Source organism: Mandrillus leucophaeus, unplaced genomic scaffold (assembly GCF_000951045.1).
Source record: "Mandrillus leucophaeus isolate KB7577 unplaced genomic scaffold, Mleu.le_1.0 Scaffold9, whole genome shotgun sequence".
Classification (NCBI taxonomy): domain Eukaryota; kingdom Metazoa; phylum Chordata; class Mammalia; order Primates; family Cercopithecidae; genus Mandrillus; species Mandrillus leucophaeus.
Genome location: NW_012109807.1, coordinates 7,502,094 through 7,512,447, shown reverse-complemented (window position 1 = coordinate 7,512,447; position 10,354 = coordinate 7,502,094). Strand labels below are relative to the sequence as shown.

At 43.1% G+C, this 10,354-nt stretch overlaps 1 protein-coding gene across 1 annotated transcript in view; it reads right to left on the bottom strand.

Moving 5' to 3' along the window:
- MGAT4A (mannosyl (alpha-1,3-)-glycoprotein beta-1,4-N-acetylglucosaminyltransferase, isozyme A) overlaps positions 1–10,354 on the bottom strand; it is a 137,346-nt gene that overhangs the window by 106,148 nt on the left and 20,844 nt on the right. The window lies entirely within an intron of this gene.

The following is a 10,354-nucleotide window of genomic DNA, read 5'->3' as shown; positions in this document are numbered from 1 at the left end:
AACTCCTGACCTCAGGTGATCTGCCCACCTCAGCCTACCAAAGTGCTGGGATTACAGACAGGAGCTACCACACCCAGCCAACTTCCTAATTTCTACATTCCCTCCCTTGCTCTTTGGGATTTCCTTTCAGTAAGCAATTTTTCTATGCTGTTAATATATTCCTTTTTAGTAGGAATGCAGAAGTATTAGACTGAATGGAAAAGCACTTGCCATCTCTGGGCTGGAGACCATAAATCTGAAATGCCTCTTATATCACATAATACAGAGGTCATGTACACCTGTGGCAACAGGGAGTTTTCTATTCACTCTTCATTTGCTGCTGTCTACGTTGACGTCTCTTCCCAATACGAATTCACTTACACCTCCTGCCTTTGCAGTTCTGGTATTCACTTTACTGTGTAATAGAAGTAGCATGCTGCTGCCAGAACACAAGCATTGCTTTTGGCAAATTAAAGCGCATGTCATCTCTTAATACACTAGAAAGGGGAAATAAGTACACACGTCCAAGTCTAAAAGTTTAGTCCTTTTCCATGCAGATTTGTGCACATGTGACAGAGGGTATCCGGCCTGTCTAGTGATTGTTCTTTAGAGCTAGACCACAACTATGTGCCGCTAATCACTGGCTGTAGTCCCAAAAGAGCCTTCTAAAAATGCTATGCCCTATGAAACAGCAGAGGAACACAAAATAAAGTCTCATTTTATAAACCATTTACTATGGCTTTGTAACAACTGCCTACCCGTACTTAAGAAATGGGTGAATTTATTACTTTCTAAGGCTTATTGATATCTCTCTTTTATCTTATGTAAATTGTAGTCATGATGCCTATATTTCTGCATTGTGATCCACTTTTTTAGGGGTGCCTGGAAATGTACAGAATTGGACTGCATTTCTGATAGTGTTTTACTATCGATCAATTTCATGGGTCATCTCTTCCTCAGATGTAAATGATCTCTGGTGAAGTGTTATATGGAATAAAGTGGACATTTTAAAACTAAAAATAATATAAATAGTCTAAATGCACCAATTAAAAGGGAGAGTGGATTTTAAACTATGATCCAATTAAATGCCATGTAAAAGGATAGCATCCATGCCATGGAATCCTCCTCAGCAAGATAACAGAGCAAACTACTCAAACACCCAGCAACTTGGATGGACCTCATGGGCATCATGCAGAATAAAAAATTCCAATCTCTCACACACTGTACGATTCCATTTCTACAACATTTCCAAAATGACAAAATCATACTGAAGGATAGCAGACTAGGTTCCCAGGGGTTAGGGATGATGGGGGATGCAGGGGTTGGTGTGACTATCAACACCACAGGGGAGATCTTTGTGGTGATAGAATTGTTCTATAGTGGTGGTTACAAGAATCTAGATGTGATAAAAGGACACAGAACTATCCACACTCAAAATACCAATGTCAATTTCCTGATTTTGATATTGTACATTATATACACCTAAGTTATCCCAAGAAGTAACTGTCAGGGAAAGATGGGTGAAGGCTGCACTGTATCGCTCTGTCTTTGCAGCTTCCTTTAGTTCCACAATTATTTTTAAATAGATTTTTTTTAAAAAGCCAAGCAGAAAAGAATCAATGATCGAATACTAATTATTAAGGGCAAAAAGAAAATAGGGCATGTTCATCCAGTGGGTCATTCAACTGAAAGGACTTCACCACAAGGTTTGTCGGACGAGCCCAGAACACTGCCTTACTAAGGGCATGTGTAACAGTACCCTTTTGTCTACTGTGTATTTGTGCAACAAGATTAACTGGATGGGTTCTTAAGAAGACAAATGCTAAAGGCTGATGTACACACAAAAGTGATGAGAGAGAGAATGTTAAAAAATGTTTCATTGATCATTCTAATTGCTGTTTATAAACCTAATAATAAAAATGTTTTACAACTGAAAAGATGGCCATTCTCTTTTCAAAATTGTTAGCTGTCAGTTTTCAAAAACTGCCATTTGCATTTGATGATTCGAGTGCAGAAGAACTAGAAGTAGCGATAAGCTGGCTGGGTGCGGTGGCTCCTGCCTATAATTCCAGCACTTTGGGAGGCCAAGACAGGCAGATCATTTGAGGCCAAGAGTTTCAAGACCAGCCTGGCCAACATGGTGAAAACCCGTCTCTACTAAAAATACAGAAATGAGCCAGGTGTGGTGATGGGCGCCTGTAATCCCAGCTACTTGGGAGGCTGAGGCAGAAAAATCCACTTGAACTCAGGAGGCAAAGTGAGCTGAGATTGCATCACTGCACTGCAGCCTGTGCAACAGAGCAAGACTCCGTCTCAAAAAAAAAAATTAATTAAAAACAAATAAATATACTCTGAAATCTCCTCACATTTGCTTACATTAATGCTCATTAATCCTCTCTTCTTTACACAGACCCCAGTATCAGCCCTCCTTTTATTCATCTCCTGGCCAGGAGCACAAAACTGTTCTCCATGCCTTTTCCTTTTCCCCTTCATTATCCTTTGCACCTTACATTTCTAACTGGAAACCCTTCAATGACTACCTGCTTGACTCTCCAACATGATATCCTCACGTTGCCCAGGATCTTTCTTGCTTCAGTATTAGCAAGCTGCCTGGAGTGCTCCAAGCCCACCCACTATAAGTTTCATTGCTCTATGTTCATGCTGTCTGCCTACCAGACCCACCTTCTCTTTCTTTATTGGAAAAAAATTCCATGTATCCTTCAAAATACTCTTTCGTTGTCTTCCTGTGAAGTTTTCTCTGATCTCTATCCTCTCTTTAGCTCCTTTTTATCTTGTTAACTACACTATTTTATATCAACACAAACTGTACTATAATTACATACTTATCTCTTTTTTCCCTTCTCAGCTGTGAGTTCCTTGACAGCAGGTTTGTCAGGAGTTCCTAAGACTATCCCCAGGTTCAGTGATTCACTTGACGGACTCACAGGACTCAGCGTTGAGTTGCAGCACAGGGAAAAGACACGCGGAGAGAAGTTTGGAAGAAACCAGGTACGCAGGGACACAGGACGCACTTACTTCCCCCAGTAGCAAGTGCTGACAACGCGTGCAACGTATTGTCTACCAGGGAAGCTCATTGGAGACTCAATGTCGAAGAGTGTTACTGCGGGCTGGTCCCATAGGCACCCGCTGCCTAGTACATACCAATATTTCAGACTCCAATAAGGAAACCAGGTGTTCAGCATAACCACACAACTTGTACAAACAGTCTCGGCGCGATGAGCCACTCTTCTCATGTAGGCAAAGATTATTATCAGGGTTTATCAGCCAAGTTCCCAGAGGCCAGCCAAGGACCAGCCTTTCAAGCCAGCCTTTCTGACTATTAGCAGTCTCAGATTTGCCATGTTAACTCTTTTCTGCACAGCAGGAATCATAGTTTCGTCTTTTTTCCCCCTAAATGCCATTGCCTTACAGAATGCCAAGCAATAAGTAACAATGTCAGGGAACTGAGGCAAATCCTCTTAAACTAAAAAAAAAATTATTAAAAAATTGATCCATAATATGCACAAAATGTGTTATACCATTACTTATAAGATTAAGCTAATTACAGTAATTGTAAAATGGAATATTATGGACCCACTACAGTCCTCGGTATGGGAAACATTTCTGATATATGAAGCAAAAAATGTACATTATACAATACGCGCAGTATGAGGGCAAGCCCGTTTTTTGAAGGACACAGATATGCAGTACCGTGAGACAAATTAGCAAACGTGGGCAGCCGTGTTTGCCATTTCCGCTTGAACCCCTGAGTTTGTGACGAAGCGCTCCCTGGAAGAATGCTTTGAAGACAAACACGGTAGAGCACGTGGCCCACCACAACTCTTGCCTGAGTCATGATGTTTCTTACAGGATGAATGACCCGCCCTTGCCTTTTCTGCACGTGTGATAACCTCTGACGGGGTTAGTGAGTATGCTTCTGCAAGCTATAACCAGATGTCCTCTGACACCCAAACCTTGTGATTCCACTTTTGTGGAACTTTCTGAGCAAGTGCGAGATGATTTTACCTGGAATGCACCCGCACTACCTGCATATCAGCAGTGGCTGAAACACTGCCAGACCCATCTCACAAGACCTCTCCAAAGGACCACTCCTGGGCTACTGGCCTCGGGCTATAGTCCTTAGCAAGACTTCTGAATAAAATTAACTTTAATTCTTTAAAAGCTTGATTTTTTTCTTTAGTTGACTATATATATAATATATACTACATATAATATCATATTCGTATGTAAGTATATGAGTATTTACTATATATCATGTTAGTACTCTATATTATATTAGTATATATTGTATTATCTATCTATCTATCTATAAGGTAGGTCTCAGAACCCCTTTGCACTCTCTTCAAAATTAGACGACCCCAAAGACCTTTGGTTTATGTGAATTATATCAATCAACATTTACCATATTGCAAATTAAAACCAATAAACTTTTAGAAGACGTATTTAAAATTCATTTAAATTTGAATGATGGCCGGGCACAGTGGCTCATGCCTGTAATCCCAGCACTTTGGAAGGCCGAGGCAGGCAGATTACCTGAGGTCAGGAGTTCGAGACCAGCCTGGCCAACATGGCAAAACCCCATCTCTACTAAAAGTACAAAAATTAGCCAGGCGTGGTGGCAGGCGCCTGTAATCCCAGCTACTCAGGAGGCTGAGGCAGAAGAATCACTTGAACTGGGAGGCAGAGGTTGCAGTGAGCTGAGATCGCACCATTGTACTCCAGCCTGGGGAAAAAGAGTGAGACTCTGTCCCCCCCAAAAAAAAAAAAAAACAAAACTACTCATTACATGTTAGCATAAATAACACATTTTATTAAAAATAATTGTTTTCTTAAAAAAATTAGTGAAAAGAGTGACATTTGCTCACATCTCCTTAATTCAGCTGAACAGAATATAGCTGAGTTCTCATCTGCTTCTGCTATTTCTTATGAGAGGGGAAAAGGCCATTATAAAAATGGTCTTCACTTCATGAACCTCCTGAAAGGGTCTAGGGATCCCCACAGGTCCCTGGATCACACGTTCAGAACCACTAGTCCAGAAAAATGAAAGAAAATATACCAAAAATGTTAACACTGCTCTAAAGATTCAGTTCACTGGTACTTTATTTAAGATTTCTATGTATTTGCATCCTATTAGGTAAGGCTGATCTATTAGTCTCTTTTTAATGCTATTCCTGTCCACTACTGGTTTCAGAGTCCAGTGCAACTTTATCCACTGTATCCATTGTACAATGAGCCTAGAACCGGACAATTACTCACATCCCTAAAACCTGATTAGTAATGCTTCTGAAGCAGCACAAAAAGATCAGTTAATGTTCTGTAATAACCCAATGTTCTCAATTTAGTCCCCTCTAATATGTCAGCCATGAATAATATCCTTTCAGAGTTAAGAATATATCAAACACAGATTCCAGACAGCCTCTGAGCACAGCACATGTACTGCTTAAGAAGCTTTCCAACCTGGAAAAATTAGGTTAGGAGTCTGTTTCAGGAAATGGATGCTAGCCAATGAAGCTGAACATAAAATAATACCATGCCAAGTGCAAGGTCTACACTGGCCAACTTTAACATATCAGCAAGAGAGACTGCTGACCAATGTGGCAGAGGCTAGGTCTACATTCTAGATCCTCGTTAGGTCCTGTTTTAAAATTAGGTCCTTATTTATAACACCTGAGACATTCAAGACTCTTCTTTTTAGAAAGTCAATATGGCAAAAACTTTCTTATGCCCTGATATTGTGTGTGTATATTTACAGCTTAAAGAGTCCCAGGTGTGCTGGTGACGAACCCTGGTTGCCAATCAGAATCACCTGCGGGCACGTTCAAGCCCTTCCCAGGGGGATGTCTAACTTCTAGCCTAACAGAGTGAGAGGGCTCTGTTATGAGCATTCCCACAAAGCAACTATAAAGCTGGTCAAGAGTCAAAAACAGCCTAGTTGGTGCTCTGGAAATGAACCCAGGACATTCAACAACCTGAGACGTGTTTATTCATGAAAACCACCGGACTTCAGGTGGGAACAGCACAAGTCTGTGACTTCTCCAGCCAGGGCCCTCATCTCTCCTCCCCCCAGCTCTGTCAATTCAGACGTTGACAAGCCTGGGGCAGGTCTTGAAAACTAGCATACTCACTGTCGCTGCTGGCAGGGACTCAGAGGATTCAGAGCGTCCTCAGTGACAGCAGCAAGCCCAGAGGCAGGCGAGCAGCACGGAGGGCCAGAGGCCTGCAGCCATGAGGCTGCTGCTCTACCTGGGACAAGCAAGGGACCGGCGCACCAGCTGGAGACTCAACAGGGAGGCCTTGAAAGCGAGACGGCTGTAGGGAGCTTAAAAAGCTCTTCACGCATCCCAGGTGGACGAGAGGCTCTGAGCATGCGCAGCAGACAGCAGTGTAGGCCCACACCATCCACGCACACCTGGTCATTAGAGCCGACGCGTGCACACACGGAGAAGCTGTAAAGGGAGACCAGGGCAAAGTACAGCTGGGGCGCACTCGCAAATAGCTTGCAGTGCCCTGTGCTCCACAGTCCAACAGGTCCTGAGCAGAGAAGGGAGCCCTACCCGCTCGAGGTGTCTGACTACAACCACTGACCAATCTTTGCTGAACGCTATGCTATGCAGACACAGGGGCAAGCTCTCTAGGAAACCAGGCTTAAAAATAAAAACTAATCAAAACGGAAGTACAGAGACATCCAGAGTCAGACACAGCCGGAGAGTCAGACTTGAGATTTAGTCCAGTCCAGTTACTTAAACAAATGAGCAAATAAAACAATCACCATCCACTTGAGTTAAAAATGTAAAGAATCCAGACCTGCATCAATGTATGACCCAAAATATAGGGCAGTCAACAAAAACTCACAAGACAGCAAAGAAAAAAACCAGGACCCATAGTCGGGGGGGAAAAAAAAATTCCAGCAGTCAATGGAAATGGTCTCTGAGTATTCCCAGATGGGGGATTTAGCAGATGAAGACTTCAAAACAGTTGCTATAAATAAGTTAAAAGAACTAATAAAGCCAAGTTGAAAGAACTAAAGGACCATGTGAGGAAACTGACTCAACGAAGAGAGAACATAAAGAGACAGGAAATATAAAACAAAATGGAATTTAGTTGTTACAGCAACTAAAATTAAAATTCACTAGAGAGGCTCGGCAGCAGATTTCAGATGGCAGAAGAAGAGAAGAATCAGTGAACTTGATGTCAGGTTAACAGAAATTATCGAGTCTGAAGAACAGAGGGAAAAAAGATTGAGGAAAACTGAACAGACTGAACAGAGAGGCCTCAGAGTATAGGATACCCCCAAGTGTGCACAGAAGGAAATAGAGAAAAAGTAGGAGAAAAAAAAATATAGGAAAAAGTAATGACTTTCTGCAAACTAGGAACAGAGGGAAACTTCCTCAACTGGATAAAGAACACCTTCTTGAAGGCAGAGGAGTCTTTGAAAAATGTCAGTCAGACCGTGGTGCACCCTCGGCATAAAGCTTCCCACTGAGGAATGAAATCCAAAGGTGTCACTGTGGCCTCAGTGTCCAGTGTGACCTGGCCCCTGCCTGCTTTTCCAGCTTTATCTCCCACCACACCCCCGACACTCGCTACCCCTAACAATGCTTTCACCACACTAGCTTTCTTTTATTATTATTATTATACTTTAAGTTCTAGGGTACATGTGCATAACGTGCAGGTTCAGTGACAGACTGGATTAAGAAAATGTGGCAATATACACCATGGAATACTATGCAGCCATAAAAAAGGATGAGTTTGTGTCCTTTGTAGGGACATGGATGCAGCAGGAAACCGTCGTTCTCAGCAAACTATCGCAAGAACAGAAAACCAAACACCGCATGTTCTCACTCATAGGTGGGAACTGAACAATGAGATCACTTGGACTCGGGAAGGGGAACATCATACACTGGGGCCTATCATGGGGAGGGGGGAGGAGGGAGGGATTGCATTGGGAGTTATACCTGATGTAAATGACGAGTTGATGGGTGCAGCACAGCAACATGGCACAAGTATACATATGTCGCCACACTAGCTTTCTTTTACACTCCCCTAACGTGCCACACTCACTCTGGCCTCAGGACTTTTGTACTTGCCGTGATACTGCCGGGACCCCTCTTCACTGCAACTGTCTGGCTCCTTATGATTTAGGTCTCAGTTCAACTGTTACCTCCTCAGAGAGGCATTCTCTGAGCACTGGCATCTAAACAGCCGTCATTCCCACCTCAGTCACTCGCCATCGCCTCAGCTTGTTTGGTTGTCAGTATTCCTCCCTCTCTGAAATAACTCAGTCTGCCCAGTTGCTCAACTATGACTGTGTAATGTCCCCGCACTGAGCCTCTCTGTAAGTAGCCTCTATATAGCAAGGACATTACCTATCTTGTTTACCATGAAATTGCCAGTGCCTAGTGGATCGCCACCTAGTACATGCTCAATAAACACTAAGTGAATGAATAAATGAGCTGAAGAGAGAAAAAGCAGCAATATGAAGAAAGCTACTTAAGATCAAAATCACTATGCTGGCCTATGTAAAAAGTGTAAAAGCACTATGTAAGCAGTCGCTTACATCTGTAATCCCAGCAGCTGGGGAGGCCGAGGCGGGTGGACTGCTTGAACTCAGGAGTTTGAGACCAGCCTGAGCAACATGGCAAAACCCTGTATCTACAAACAATACAAAAATTAGCCATTCAGCCTGGGCAACATAGCATGGCCCCATCTCTACCCTTCAAAAAATACAAAACGTAGCAGGGTACGGTGGCATGCACCTGTGGTCCCAGCTACTTGGGAAACTGAAGTGGGAGGACTGCTTGAGCTCAGGAGCCCGAGGTTGCAGTGAGCAGTGATCATACCACTGTCCTCCAGCTTGGGCAACAGAGCGAGACCCTGTCTTAAAAAAAAAAAAAAATTGCCAGGCATGGTGGCAGGTACCTGTAGTCCCAGCTAGTTGGGAGGCTAAGGTGGGAGGATGGCTTGAACCCAGGAGGTAGAGGTTGCAGTGAACCATGATTACACCACTGCACTATAGCCTGGGCAACACAGCCAGATCCTGTCTCAATTAAAAAAAAAAAAAAGTATTATGCCAATAAAACACTAATATCCTGTAACTAGGATTAGCAAATTGCCCTCAGGATCAAATCTGTTACTGCAGTAGTTTATGTGCTGAGACCAATAAGGTCATTGTTCACTTACGCCTCCACAGCTGAGCAAATAGGCTTCTGGAGAGTACCCCGGAGGCACAACTCACCTGTGGGAACAAACATCCCTTAAGGCAGGTGACAGGAGGACCTCCGGAGTGCTGCATTTCTACCTGATCGTTAACCCTCGCTTTCTGATAAGGAAACCCAAGTTACTTACGTTGATTCCAAGAAGCTCCCCTGAGAAGAGGGTTTACTGAGCTTCTAGATCTGATCAGCACACTGAAAGATCACCTTTCATTACTGCCCCAGCAAAACGCTTGCCCCCACCTCCGGAAATGCTTGCCCTCCCCGCGTTTTAAGCACAGATTGCAATGCTGCGCAGATTTCACAGGTGTGATTAATTCATTGGCTCGTGGACTCTCTCAGGTGCGGAGGTTCATAATGATCTTGAATGATGGTTCTAAATAGCAGGGAGCTTCATCCCCCGGCATACCTAAGCGAGTTCAGCAGCTGCATCCAGGCTCCTTGTTCCACCTGATCGTGGCCAGTTGTTCTCTACCACCACCTCTCACTTCATGAACAGGGTGACTGCATGCTATCTTTGCCTAGGATGGTTCCAACTGACAACTGTCACCCCAGCACGACTGTCAACAGTACTCCCTTTACTCTCAAGTGCCCTGCTCTGGACAGTAAATCATATGATCACCCTAGCTACAGAGGAGATAACTATTATCCATTTTAAAAGTATCTATAGTGGAACAATTGATTAGGTGATTGTGGAGTAGTCCGAACTTAATGAAAATCAACTAACAGTAAAATTCCCATTATTGAACACAAAGACCTCAGTGTGCCCAAACCCTGAAAATGAGAAAACCAATGCAGACGTTGAACAGATTTATAAAAATAATAACACAGAGGTTTTGATATGGTGCCCTAAATGCTATCCACCATGTATGTAGGCACAAAAAAGCTACTTCTACTCTTTTATGTCATGACCTAAACCCTAAAAGTTAAGCTTTTGAGTGAAGAAGAATGAAAATTCTAGACAATAGCCAGTTTGGATGAATTTGGACGAGAATCTTGCTAGGAACTAGAGAACGGAATGGTGTAAGAAGTGGCTTCAGAGTGACATCAGCAAAAATGGTAGAGGAGGGACTACCGACGTGTGTCCCTCCCCAGAAGTATCAAACTGACGTGAGTTTTTTGATTTTTGATTTTTATTTTTA